Genomic DNA, 14,872 nt, shown 5'->3' with positions numbered 1-14,872 from the left:
AAGCAACAAGAAATTGTCAGCCTCTACACAGAAGAGGGCCCTCACCAGAGCCTGACCATGCTGACATCCTAGCCAGGCTTTCCAGCCTCTGAAAATGTGAACAATTGTTGTTTCTAAGCTGTCCCATCTATAGTGCTTTGTTATAGTGGCCTGAACTGAAACACTACCAGAATTTTCCCCCCATCCCATTTGAGAGCAGTCATACACATTTGCACACCTCGGCTTTGAGCCTACAGGGCTAAATTCTGTGGTCTTGGCTACCTCAATCACAGCTATTTCTGCAGTGCACAATTGGGCTGCTCTCCCATTCCTCTACTTTTCACTGATGTCTCTATCTCCCACACTGTGCTGAACATCACAGAGACTGTGGCAGATTGTATTTTCCAACGATGGCTACAGTGACATCCCCCATTCCACACAGTCTCCTTCCCAGTGTGACTTTGACACACCTTCCAGTGAGTGCTGCATCTGTGTTCCCTGTCCTTGAACATGGATGGAGCTTTCACATTGCTACAACTAACAAAATATGGCAGAAATAATGTTAAGTGATATATAAGAATAGGTCATAAAAATGCTATGCCTTCTTACCTTGTCTTTTGGTGGCATTTGGTCTTAGAATGTAGCTCCATGCAGGAAAACTGAATTAGCCCATAGAGAGAAACCATATGGAAAGTCCATGTGGAGGCATTCCAGCCAACAACCCAGATGGAATCTCAGCCAACTGCCAGCAAAATCACCAGGCATGTGAATGACGATGCCTCCAGATGATCCAAGCCCCAGCCACTTAGACAATCTCTTTGTATTTACTCAATTTGGCCCCAGACATTGCAGAGAGGAGACTAGTTACTTTTACTGTGCCCCAGGAAAACTCCTGACCCACAGAATTTGGGAGCAGACTCAAAGAGCTGCCTTAAGCCACTATGTTTCAGGGAAGTTTGTTATGTAACAATAGTATGAGAACATTGTCAAAGCTAAGATGTGGGTTACTGTAAGTCCTGAAAAATAAAATCATATTTCAATCCAAGAGTTCTTCCACGTCCCATGAAACAGTCACATTTCCACAAGTAGCAAATTTCAGTGAGAACCAACTGAGCTCAAAGAGATTCAAGACAAAGACTCGGTTTTTTTCAAAACACGTTTTTTAGAGGTTTTTGCCATAGGGCATGTGTGCTCACAGGAGAAGAGAAACAATGAGAGGGAAAGTAAGAAATCGCCTCCTCTCCCATGAGAAGATGGCCATGCCACAATCCCTTCCCCTCCATTCTCCTCCTGGGATTTTTGGCAGGTATGCACCATTGTGAATTTCAGGCAGCCTAATCAGGGACTTGAACAGTGGTCAGTCAAGTGGGAGTCCAGCACCTTAATCACTGTGATACCTACTGGCTCCCTAAAACACAATTATTTTTTAAATAAATAACCATCTCTTGTATCTTAATTTAACAAAATTTCTAGTCTGTTCTGTTCTGAATAACAGAAAATTCCTGAGTCTGGGTAATGTCAGAGAGTAGAGGTTTACTCAGCTCACAGTTTGAAGATCTCAGCTCCAGGGGCCACATCTGGTGAGGGTCTTACAGAGTCGAGGGGCATCATATCATGAGGGCACAGGAAGAGCAGAGCTCTGTGTCTATTTCTTCTCTTTATAAAACCACTGAAACTTAACCAGGAGAATCCCGCTCTGATAACCTTAATGCTGCTCCTTCCCAAAGATCCATATTTCAACCTTTCAGCACCATAATCAGATTAAACTTCACTCTTAATCCCATCATAGCCAAATTAACAGGTGGATGTTGGCAGGTAATAGTGTGGTGGGGGGAGAAGGGGAGTATGCTTAAATCATAGCAGAGATATGTGTTCCCCTTTAAACATAGTCAAAGAGTCTTCTCTACTTCGTCTACCTTCAGGATGACATCATCTTATTTCTAGTTCATGGTCTCCATTGTCAGAGAGGTAAGCTCTCACGCAGACTCACAGAACGTGATTGACTAACATTTTAGATTAATAAAATGCTTCGAACATCTTGGAAAGCAATCATAATATTCACAATTTTCTTTCTTAAATACTAGCAGCAGCAGCAGCAGCAGCCATCCTTCCCCTAGGACAACAGAAACTGCTCCTCACTCAGCTTTCTGACATAAACCCTTTTCTCTCTACATATCTCAAAATGAAAAATAAAAGTTACCAACTTTCATCCTAACCTGGGTACAGTGATGATTCAAGGCTCAAGACTACTTTTTTGGCATCTCAGGGGCCAAGGGGACACCCACAGTATGCCATCCACATTCTAGCCACTCCTCATACAGCTTGTCCAAAGTCCACATCTGCAGAGTTTGCTGGTAAACAGTGCCCACACACCCAAGTGCCCCTTGTCAACCCAAACGAGGCAAAGGCCTCTTCAATTTCCTTTGCTCAACAATCCGAGGGGACAGCTCATATGTAATTTCCTTCTGCATCAGGCTACAGGAAAGCGCATCTTGTTCAGAATAGACACTTGTTCCTGAGAATGACAGTTTGATTCAAATCCCCAGGAGTCAGAGAAAGCAATCAAAGCAGGAAACAGATACCAGACCCTCAAACTACCAGGCCACTAAATAGGGTCACTCTAGAGATCAACTTGTCCTAGAGGCAGGAGAAAAAAAGCATGTGATAAATGTAGTATTTCAATAGCAGCAGAAAAGACACCTGCATGGTAGATAGAAGTCTCCCCTGGGGAGAGCAGAGGAAAGAGTAAAAGGTCAAGGAAAGAGTTAAGACAAAGGAAAAATAAAAACTAACTCAAAGTATCAGCTATAAAGCTGATCATCGATTACTGGTGTCCTGTTTGAATTCAGCCAAGTGCTTGATCAAAGGGTGTGTAGATATGCATGTCTTAGTCTAGGACCGAAGCAGCAAAAATATGTCTCCCAAAGGTCTCACCCACCCTATGTGCCATATTTGGGCAGTTTTTTTGTGTTTTATATTTTTGCTGTAGGGCACGTGCACTTACTAGAGAAATAGGGAGACAGAAAGCAAGAAATCACACACACACACACACACACACACACACACACACACACCCTCCCCAGGGGGGATGGCCATGCCATAATTCCTTCTCCTCCATTCTCCTCTTGGGATTTTGGGGATGCATGACATGTGCCCAGCATGCATTTCAAGTCATTGGGTTCAGGACTTGAACCATGGTCGACTACATGAGAGTCCTGCGACATAACAATTATGCCATTTGCTAGTCCTCATTTTCAGCCATGTTTAATATACAGTAAAGAGCACTGAATTAGGTGTCAGAATATTCTGGTACTTGGAGAGAGGAAGGGCAAAATAACAGAATGGGAATCTCTAGTGATCATCCCCCTTGGAAACATCAATTTGAACAACTATTCATGCTTTATCATAATTTCACAAGAAGGTCAAGTGATAAATCATGGCACCTGGTTGTGGTACAACAGTAGGACAGATGCACAGAATGGAAGATGGTAGGAAGGACAGTTTTCATGACCCACATCACCCCTCTCTCAATCCCAGGCAGCACTGTCTGAAGAGAAATGTCGCCCAATTGAAGGAAAGAGGGAGGTAAGAACGGGACTTTGCCTTGGGCTTCAACAGGGCCTACCACGGTAAAAACCAAGCATTAGGTGGACCCTAATGCCTTCATATTCCAGGCTTCTGTCCCAGGCTTCTGGTCTGTCCCAGCACTTCACCTTTACATAACAGATCCCAGGCTTCTGGCAGCCTAAGCTGGCCAGCCACATGTGCCCCATCCTTCTGGCACCATTGCACCAGTTGGTTTCATGTGCCCTGGGTTTCTAACCTGCCCCACTTTTGAATCTACCACAAGTCTTTGTCAGACAAAGCCAGTCTGTGAAGGTAAGTGCATACTTCTCACATGTGTGGACAGTAATGCATAAGCCTAAGGATCAAGAACAATCAAAATATGACATTACCAAGTGAACAAAGTGAGTTGCCAGTAACAGACCCTAAAAAAATATGCATATGTATGAAGTACTTAGCAAATTATTCAAAATATCTCTTTTAAGGACATTCCATGAAGTTTAGAAAAATAGAAGCTATTGAACAAAGCAAAGAAAACAGGAAATGAACAGAACAAGAAATTTAACAGAGAGATTGACATAATAATTTAGAAGTCAAACACAAATCCTGGAGCTGAAGAATACACTGAATGAGATGAAAATGCACTAGAGAGCATCAAAGTTGATTAAGTAGAAGAAAGAATCAGTGAATTTGAAGACAGTTATTTGAAAATACACAGGGGAAGAAAGAACAAAAAGGAATGAGGAAAGCCTATGGGGTTTATGAGATAGCAAGTTTTCAAGTCATGGGATTTCAAGAAGGAAAAGATAAAGAGATTGAAAGCATATTTAAAGAAATAATAGTAGAAAACTTTCCAAATCTGGAGAAAAATGTAAATAAGTAGAAGAAGGTCAAGAGATTCCAATCAGATTTAATCCAAATAAGATGGCTCTAAGACATAATATAATCAAACTATCAAAGACAAAAAGAAAATCCTGAAAGCAGAAAATAACATTTAAGGGAGAGACTTCACAGTAGAAACTTTACCTGTCAGGAGATAGTGGGATGATATGTTTAATATGCCAAAGAAAACAACTGCCAACCAAAAATATGGTGCCAGCAAAGGTGTCCTTCAGAGAAAAAGAGAGAAAAATTTCCCCAAAGAAAAACTAAGGGAGCTCACCACTATTGGCCTGTCTTATAATAAATACTAAAGAGGGTTTTCAAGCTGAAAGAAAAGAATGAAGGATGCTACTGAACAACATGAAAATGTGTGAGAGTATAGAACTCACTGCTAAGGTAAATACACAGTGAGACTGAATATGCTCCAATACTGTAACAATAATGTACAAGACATTTGTATGTTTAGTACGAAGATTATAAGACATAACTATTTAAAATAATAATGCCTACAGTAATTTGTTAGAGGATATACAAAAAAAGATGTAAATTGTGACATCAACAACTCAAAACAGGGACACTGGACAAAAGGAGGAATAAAGTGATCATGGTGAATATGATTTATAATATATTGTATTCTTAAAAAAAATGTAAAGAGAGGGCCAGTAGATTGGCATAGTGGCTAAGGTGCTGGACTCCCACATGGTTGAACACAGTTCAAGTTCCGGACCCGGTAGCTTGAAATTGTCACCAGCACATGTGCATGCATGCTCAAAATCCCAAGAGAAAAAAAAGAGGAGAAAGGGTTGAGGCACAGCCATCCTCCCTGGTGGGGAGGGGGGATGATTTCTCTCTTTCTGTCTCTCTCTGCCTCTCTGTCAAGTGTACATGCTCTATAGCAAAAATATCTAAAAAATAAAAATAGAGTGAATGTAAAGTCCACTGACCACAAAAATTACACCTGTGTGAGATTATACACATATTAATTAGCCTGATTTAGTCATTCCATAATACACACATACTTCAAAACATCATTTCGTATGCAGTATATCTGTCAATATAAACATATTAATTGATTTTAAAATATCTGTTACTATAATTCTGCTATAAAAAGCCCATATATGATAGACCCTTGGTTTCCACTAGGGGTTCCTGGCCCACTGAAGCCTATATACAATTGCCTCAGTTTCTCTTTTCCATATGCTGGAGATATTCACAGGTTCCCAAGTTTTCTGTGAATTCCTGGGGACAACTGCTCTCATGGTACTTCTGATCTGGGTTGGTCTTTCAATACATTATCTAAACTTTTCCACCCAAAAGAGAAAATTTAGCCTCTTCCTCAACATGCACATAATATATTTCCTCTTGGAACCAGCTGTTGGCATAATGGCTATGTTGCTGGACTCCCATGTAGTCGACCTCAGTTCCAGTACTGGACCCAGTAGCTTAAACTCATGCCAGGCATGTGTGCATGCATGCCCAAGATCCTGAGAGGAGAATGGAGGAGAAGGGATTGCGACGTAGCCTTCACCCCTGGGGAAGGGGTGATTTCTTGCTTTCTGTCTCTCTGTCTCTCTCTGTCTGGTGAGCGCATGTGCCCTATGGCAAAAACTTCTCTAAAAAAAGTGGAAAAAAATTCCTCTTACTAAGCATTTTTAGAAAAGTCTTTATGTATCAAGTAGCTAACAATGTAGAAACATATTATGTATTCTGTCTCCATGAAGTCTTTTTGATAAGCCGTTCTGACATGCTTTAGACTCTTGATAATCCAAGAGTCTTTCCAGCCCTCTCTTAATCATCTCAACTTTTCCTCCTTTCTCCTCTCTTCTCTTTTCCTTCCAAAAAGAACTGGATTTCTACCCATTTTCTTCTCTTCTTTAAAAGATTTATCTAATTTTTAAATTTATCATTACTGTTATTATTTAAAATTTGCTACAGGGCATACACGCTCACCAGAAAGAGACAGAGAGAGGGAAAGTGAGAGAGTAAACCTTCAGGTCCAGGACTCAAACCATGGCCAGCCATGTGGGAGTCTAGAACTTTAACCATCACGCCACCTGCTGATCTTTCTAGCCATTTTCTTCTATAGGGCATTTTATTAATTTATTTTGTTGTCAATCTCCACCAAATATAAGGTGTTAAAAAAAGTTCTGTACCTGACTGAAATTTCGATGCATCTGGCAAGCTAATGCAATACTTATCTCTGTACTGTAGCCGTAAGAAAGATATGTCCCATCTTAGTACTTGAGCTTTTCAGTCTTCGAATTGACAGGATTGGATTGTCATTCCCCTGTTGGCATTCTCCTTTGGGAAAATGAGAACCACTGGGAAGCCAACATTGTGCATATGGAAAGAAATGTCAGCATATTGGCACCTGGGCTAATGAGCACATCGGGTAATTGTGTTCTATGTAAAATGTGGAAGTCAAGGAAAACACTAGCAGATATTAGCATTGCTATGCAGAGTCCTATGCCATTTAAAAATGTTTATTCATATTCATGCTTATGAATTTTTGAGTAATTAGTGAATATGTCTGACCTTCATTTCTTTTTTCAATTTTATATTTGTAAAAATGATGTGATTAGTTTTGGTGTTCTCTAAGGTATGCTGCAATCACTTTGGACTATTTCATGGCATATGTTAAGCTAAACCAACGCATAATGATTTACATTATCAGTCACATACAAAACCAGCAGATATGCATACACACGCCCACCAAGAGACACATATGAGACTGTTTACAGCACTGCTATTCATAACAGGGAACATACCCCTGTCAACAATTTACTTTTAGATTTTTGGCCCCCAAAACTACAAGAGAATGTATTGCTGTTGTCTTAAGTCACTACGTTTGTGGTCATTTGTTGTGCAGCCTTGGTAAACCAACATAGGTCTCAAACTAGAAAGTATTCACATGTTTATCAGTAATAGTTTGGTTATATAAGTGGTAGTATAGTCACACAATGCAATACTGCACAGCAATGAAAAAGAATGAACAAGGGAACCAGCAGTTAGCGTAATGGCTATGTCGCTGGACTCCCACGTAGTCAACTGCGGTTCGTGTCCCGGACCCGGTGGCTTAAAACTCACACCGGGCACGTGTGCATGCGTGCCCAAGATCCCGAGAGGAGAATGGAGGAGAAGGGATTGCGGCATGACCATCCCCCCTGGGGGGGTGATTTCTCGCTTTCTGTCTCTATGTCTCTCTCTGTCTGTCTGGTGAGCGCACGCGCCCTACAGTGAAAATCTCTCCAAAAGAAAAGAATGAACAATGTGAATAAGTTCATCAACATGTTGCAACATGTTGCTAAACGAAGAAAGCCAGACTCAAGGTACATAATGCATGATCCTATTCATGTAAAGCCAAAAAACAGGAAAAAAGTTACTTCATAATAAATGTTAGGACTGAAGCTATTTTTGGCAGGGACTCTTGACCAGGAGAGAGTGCAAGGGAGCCCAATAGGTGCTGGAAGTGTTTTACCTCATGAGTTGGGTGGTGATTACAAGGACGTGTTTGTTTTGCAGAAATGTATTCAGGTATATACTTAAGATTTGTACACTTTATTATATGTATGGTCATACTCAAAAGCTTTCTTTAATTATCTGATTTTAATCCTAAAGTACTGTTGGTAGAATTAAATATTTAGTTCATATAAGCAGAGAGTATTCACCTAGGTTCATACATGCCTTAGGCTAATGTAGAGATAGGATGATTGACTGTTACTTGTTTGGAGAGCACTTTGTAAATTTGAGGCAGAATCATTGCGTGTTAAGGTAGCTCAATCCACATGCTCAATGACAGTCACGATACAGTTATTTAGGTTTCAAATGCTCGTGTCTATGTAGTACAAAAATCCCTGAAGTGTGAGTTCTACTCTGAAGGTTTTAAAACATAAACCTACAAAAGCACCTTGGCATGAATTATTTTATGTCTCTCCATCTGTTCATGACATTAACTTTATAAACCCAAAAGTTTGTGTTTTAATCCATTCTCTATTGCTTAATAACTGAATACCTGAGTCTGAGTAATTTATAAAGAATGGAGATTTTTTTTGTTTTGGGTTTTTTTTTTTTAGAGGTTTTTGCCATAGGGTGTGTGTGCTTGGCAGAGAGAGACAGAGACAGTGAGAAGGAAAATGAGAAATCATCCTTTGGGGAGATGGCTATGTTACAATCCCTTCTCCATTCTCTTCTTGAGATCTTGGACATGCACCACATGCGCCTGGCATGATTTTTAAGCTACCGGATATGGGACCTGAACCATGACTAGCCATGTGGGAGTCCAGTGACATAACCACTACATTGTCAGCTGGTCCCTTCAGCTCAAGGTTTTGAAGGTCCAAGGTCCAGGTGCCACATCTGATGAGAGTCTTCCTATTGATTGGAGACTCCCTACAGAGTCCTGGGGTGGCAAAGGATATCATATGGTGAGAGAAAAGACCTAGCATGTTTTTTACTCTGTGTCTGCTTTTCTTAGTAAGCTGCCAAGAGTAATTAACTAACCATGACCCCCCCCCATGACCTATCTCATGCTAATCAGCTCCCAAAGACTCACCTCTTAATACTATACTTTGATTAAGTTACACCCTCTCAACACCATTACAATTTCAACAAATGAATTTGGGGAGACACTTTCAAACCACAGCAGCAGACCTCCTCCAGGAAGCCCCTGTTGCTTACATCTGCATGTTACGTAGGTTACTATATCTTTCCAATCCTCATATACTCACATTTAGTTTGAATTTTATTTGTGACAGATACCTGTTTATGTGCTAAAAGTTCCTAACTTGTTTCAATATGTGTATAATACAGAGCCTGTGCAGATCATAAGCACTTTTAAGCATTTAAGCATCTGGACCTCCTTAGATCATGATACCGAAAAACAGACACTGGGATGACGATTCCTGTGGAAGTGATTTATGAAGGAACTGTTCCTGAGAGTAATGTGTAGGAGAGTGAGGGAAGCAGAGCAGACTAGGGGAGGAAGCCAAGCAAGAGTAGATGATTCCACACAAATCCTGCAGAACCTGGTCCCTGAGGGAACCTGGATGTCTTAATTACTGCTTAGAGTTTCTCAAGGGAGCCGGGTTTTCCTGTTAGCACACTGTTAGGCATTGCAACTTCCCCCCTGGGGAACTTAAACTCAGGAGGCCTGACTTTTTGTACAGCAAAACAGCTCTACTGGTTTAAGGGTGGTTCTCTGAAGAGGACCCCTGCTAGGTTTACAAGCACACTGAAGCTGAAGGAAGGTGCCACTCAACAAGAGAAAGGCTCCAAAGAGATCTGGGTAGGACAGAAAAACAATGCATGGCCATTCCTCCCAGATCTCCACGAGGCCCCCTACTCTCATCTTTGGAGCAGTGTCTTCTCGACTTGGGCATGGCACACAGCAGGCACTCATATTCTCTCCCCTGCACTGTGCTGGGCATGGGGAATGGTGTATGTTTGCTATTCTCTGAGTTCTGCCCATAGAACTAGGCTTACGTCTCCTTTACCCCCTCACCCCAATCTCTCCAAGCCTATCAAAATCTGGGTGGGGAGGGAAGGTTGCAAGTAGCAAGGAACAAGCTACTTTCTCAGAGACCTGTCCACATGTACATCTCCTGTCTTCATTTCCTCATTTGAGAAGTCAAAGAGGGTGGTGGTAGAGAGCTCATCATCTGTGGTCAGCGTGCCTAGATTTGAATCCCAGCCCCTATTGTGCCATCCATGAGGCTTTGGGAAAACTCCTGTCTCTAAAATGGGAATAATTATATCTCCTCTCTGGGATTATTTTCGGAGTCCAGTGTACTAAAGCAATAAATAAAATAAAATGTGGAAAACACATCCACGGGGAACATTTGTTAAACTTCTGGCTATTCATTATTAAAGTTGAGGCAGGCACTGTATTTAGTAACAAAGGTATGATAGACAGAAGTACATTTACTGTAAAAATGAATGAAGTTTAAGTTCCAGGGACCCTAACTATATTTGTATTAGTAGTTTATTTTTTTATTATTGTTTAGAGAGGTTTTTTTGCTATAGGGTGCATGCACTACCAGATAGACTGAGAGATAGAAAGCGAGAAATCATCCCCCCAGGGAGGATGGCCACACCACAATCCCTTCTCCTCTATTCTTCCCTCGGGATCTTGGGCATGCATGCACACATGCCCAGCGTGAGTTTAAGCTACTGGGTCCAGGACTCAAACTGATATTGACTTCATTAAAGTCCAGCGACATAGCCATTATGCCATCTGCTGGTCCCTATCATTATTATTATTATAGAGAACTCTCCACCCCTAGAAATGAACTATATTTTTCCTTATGTTTCGTCTCAGGAAAATGGAGAGGTAAGACACTTGTGGGACAGAGATAAGATTTATTTCTGTTGACGAGGATGTGTATGGTGGTCTCTGCTGGGCTGGACTGAGGTGTATATCATGCTGGGTAAAGTATCTTCGCTATCTAAATTATGTACAGCAATTTAATGTATGAATAATAATAAAAATAAATTCATTTTAAAAAAGAAATAACAATAAGCACAATGGAAAGAGTAGGAAAAAGTAATTGAAACCCATCACAAATTCCTTTTGACCTAGGAGTGATGTTACCAGATCTCCATCTTCATTCATGCCCTCATTCTCACACACCTTGTCATCACCATCAACTCCCTCAACATTGTCCTCTTCATCAACACTACTATTTTCACTACACCATCAATCTTCATTATCCTCTTCTACTTTATTGCATAGCACTCTAGTCCACGTTCTCATTTATTCTTCCACCTTTCTGGAAAAGAAAAACTTTAAAGGAACATGTGCTAAGGTCTGTTTACAAGTCAGATGAATAGGTAGATTTTACCTTCAGTTATTGTTCATTTTGTGCTTTCTGTAGGATGCAGATAAAAATTGTGTCGGTCAAAGGAACAACTGTTCAAACACCCCCTACCTACTAGGTAATTTATGAGGTGGAGCCCTCATGAATGAGAGATATCCTTATAAAAGAGGAGGCCAGGTGATGGTGCACTGGTAATGCAGCTGGGAAAGGCCCTAGGTTCCCATCTCAGGACTTCCATAAGCATGCTTAGTGCATGTGGTCCAGCATGGCTGAGTTTGTGGGTAGACTACAGCATGAAGACCTTGTTGAGGGTGATTCCTATCCCCACATCTTTTGGAATAAATAAATGAACTAGTTTTTTTTTTTAATTTTTAAATAAAAGAGACCTCAAACCTTGGCCTACCATGTAAGGATACAATGAGAAGACTGTTGACTATGAACCAGGAAGCCAGACACTGAATCTGTTGGAGTCCTGATCTTAGGCTTCACAGCCTCCACAATGAGGAACAGTAAATTTCTGTTGTTTATAAGCCCCCTGTAGCAGCTCGGCTGGACAAAGACAGAGTAGTTAAGTACTTGCCAAAGATCATACCACTAGTAAGTAGAAAAATTTGATTCAGCCTTGCTTAACACTTGATCATTCCTACTACTCCACACTGCCATGCACTTGATGGGCCATGGAGGTGGTACAGACATCACGTAGGAACACAAATATCTAGAACCTGCCTGTCCTTTCTTACTATACAGATGTTCCAGTTTTTATATCTTCACAGAGTATTTTTTCATTTCTGTCTCATGTGTCACAAAACAAGTTCAGTTGCTGCTTTGTAGGTCATACATACTTGGCTGCCCAACTAAAGAAACTGTAATTAAATATTGTTATCATGACATTCTGCACATGGTGGGCTGTGTGTCTTTCCATTGTTCCCGCAGATCCACTGTCCACGCCTTTCCACTCTGCTCTCTGTTGCCCAACAGAACTGACAAAGCCCCACATGTGAGAAAACAGTTATGAGATCCAAAGGTCTCAGGTTTAGCTTTTTCTAATCCATGCTGTTGAAGTAATACGTTAGTTCTCCAAAAGAGTCAGAATTAGGTAGTAGGGTATGGTGAGCAAATACACCTTGGGTACTTATTATAAAAGCAAAATTTCATGTTTCGTATTAAAATTAAAGTGCATTTAAAATGTTATAGAAAAAAATACTGACCAAAGCAAGCGAGAGAGAAATCTGTGTTAATAAATGCCCCCAAACAGAATCATATGTTAACATGTCATATTTGAAAAGTTCTTGAGATAAAAATTGAGGCTGAATGCTTAGAAGTGCAAAACAGGTGTTTTTAGTGTTGGCAATGTGGAACAGAAAGAACAGAAGAAAACTGCTGAGGTAGGCAGAGAAAGCAAATATCCAAGTAAATACAGGACTTTTGCTTGGACGGCGATGGGGAGAGAGATGAAGAGTCAGAAGGTAAAGCAAATACGAAATCACTTTCCACAGGTTCCACTGATTGTTGCCAACAAAGAAAAATGAAAATATTTTAGGGTGGTAGCCCCTAGGATGTTCTTTTTTGCATCATAAAATGTTACCCACACTGAAGACTCTGCTCCATAGCCTTTTCTTCAGCCAACTCACATTACCTTTGTCCACCAACCTCTTTGGGATTCACTTCTCCCTGTCTTTCCAAACAATGCCCAAATTCTTAGCTCTGGATTTCACTCTGCAGCACATAGATCCCGCTGGTTTGCCCTCCAGCTTCACTCTCAGATACAATTCTCTGGTGCTGTCTGGTTTCTTTAGTAGAAACTGCATACATTTGCCTTGTGAACCTGAACTGGTCCTTTCTCTCTGCTAGAAAAATCCCCACCACCTATCATCTCCCTCATCTGACTTACTCCCCCTTGCTTTTTAAGACCAACCATGATACTTTCTGATAGGACTCCTTGAGCGCAACACTTGTCAATCCCCTATAGTATTCTACTTGTATTTTAGCATGGAGATTATCATACGGAATTTGAATTGCTTATTTACTTGTCACTCTTTCTCAATAAATGGAGATTTCTTAAAGGCATTGGGCTGTATTTAACTTCTTTATGTATCCAGAGCTTGACGGGGACCTTTAATATGGTAGCAGAAGGATCTATGTTAAACTGCATCAAATTGAGTATGCTCAATGTGGTCTTTCCAAGGTATTCATTGGCTTTCATGACTCTCAAATCCTATGTCCCAAGTGGTTTCTAATATCCTTTTGGATATTTGTCCCCAAGGATCTTTACATGTGATAAACACAAGTGGGGCTATCCAAATTGGACCCATAATACAATTCAGTCAACAGAGGCCAAAAGACCAGTTCACAGACCAGTAACTTGGCAAGGCTCAAACTAGGACTGCTTTTAATACAGCTAAGCTGATATTTTATATAAGGAGGTTTAATTTCTGTGCTATCCTAAGCTGAATGGCCTTTCTAACCTACCTGTCTTTCAAATGGTGCAGGCTGGCAAAGGGTCTAGACTCAGCTCCCAGGAAATTGGGTTGCCTGTGATACAGTATCTCATCTTTAAGATTCGGCAGTTGGGGAGGGAGCAAGATGGGCACCGCAATCAGATAAAATGTACCGCTGGTGGATGGCGATTCGTCGCGTTTTGCATTCTCTGATGTACAATGTCTCTGATTGCTCGCACTATCATTCCAGGTTTGACATATTTCTATGGGGAACATCTGTGGCGTGCAGCGTTTCTCTTCATACCATCAAAAAAAGCAGACAAGACACTGCTAATTTATTTTAATCACATGATACAGTGCCATATACAGTAGCACTTATGCAGCATCTAGCCTGAATTGCTTTCAACTTTATGTGATAGCTCCTGGTTTCTCATCCTGTTGTTTTGTCTCGGTTTTCCTAATGGGCACCTTTGTGCTCACCTGGACTTTTAGGGCTCTGGAGATGAGGTGTATTGCTTTCTCGTTTCTTTAAGGAACATGACTTAAAAAAAAAAAGAAATTGCCAGAAAGTTGACGTCCCACTGGAGAGAGAGAGAGAGAAGGAAAATGAGAAAACGCATCCCTTCTCCTCTATTTTTCCTTTCTTTCAGGATGTTGGGCACACGTGCCTAGACACACACCAGGCACATTCTTCAAGCTGCCTGACCCAGGACTCGAACCAGGTGGTCAGCCCATGTGGGGCCCAGCCAACTTAACCACCAGGTCCTGAGCTGGCTCAAAGGGAATAACGTTTTAAACGTGGTTATTAGTCATATAAAAAAAAAAAAAGAAGAAGAAGAAGAAGAAGGGTCAGCAGGGCCCATCCTTCTGCAGTCTTCCCTGCTCTGTATGTCCTTTTCTGATATTTTCTGTCATTATCTCTGTTTCAAAACCTACTGTGAGCTTCACACTAATCTGCACTGGTCCAGATAGCAGGGGAGATCTGATGAAGAAACAGATCTACCTGACTTGTCAGTATCATGTATTTGAACCCCTCATGTTTCCCTCATACCTAATAGCAGTCTCCTAATGCAATGATTATGTATCTGGAGTAATCAAATGGGTCCTTAAGGGAAGAATTTCAGGCATCAATAGTAGTCTTTGAGAAATGAAGGACTAGAAGCTCTTCCCCATACCTGTAAATAAAACTGGCCC

Source organism: Tupaia chinensis, unplaced genomic scaffold (genome assembly GCF_000334495.1).
Source record: "Tupaia chinensis unplaced genomic scaffold, TupChi_1.0 Scaffold000101_1, whole genome shotgun sequence".
NCBI classification, from domain to species: domain Eukaryota; kingdom Metazoa; phylum Chordata; class Mammalia; order Scandentia; family Tupaiidae; genus Tupaia; species Tupaia belangeri.
The sequence above is the reverse complement of the archived record's forward strand: the minus strand, read 5'-3'. Positions refer to the sequence as shown.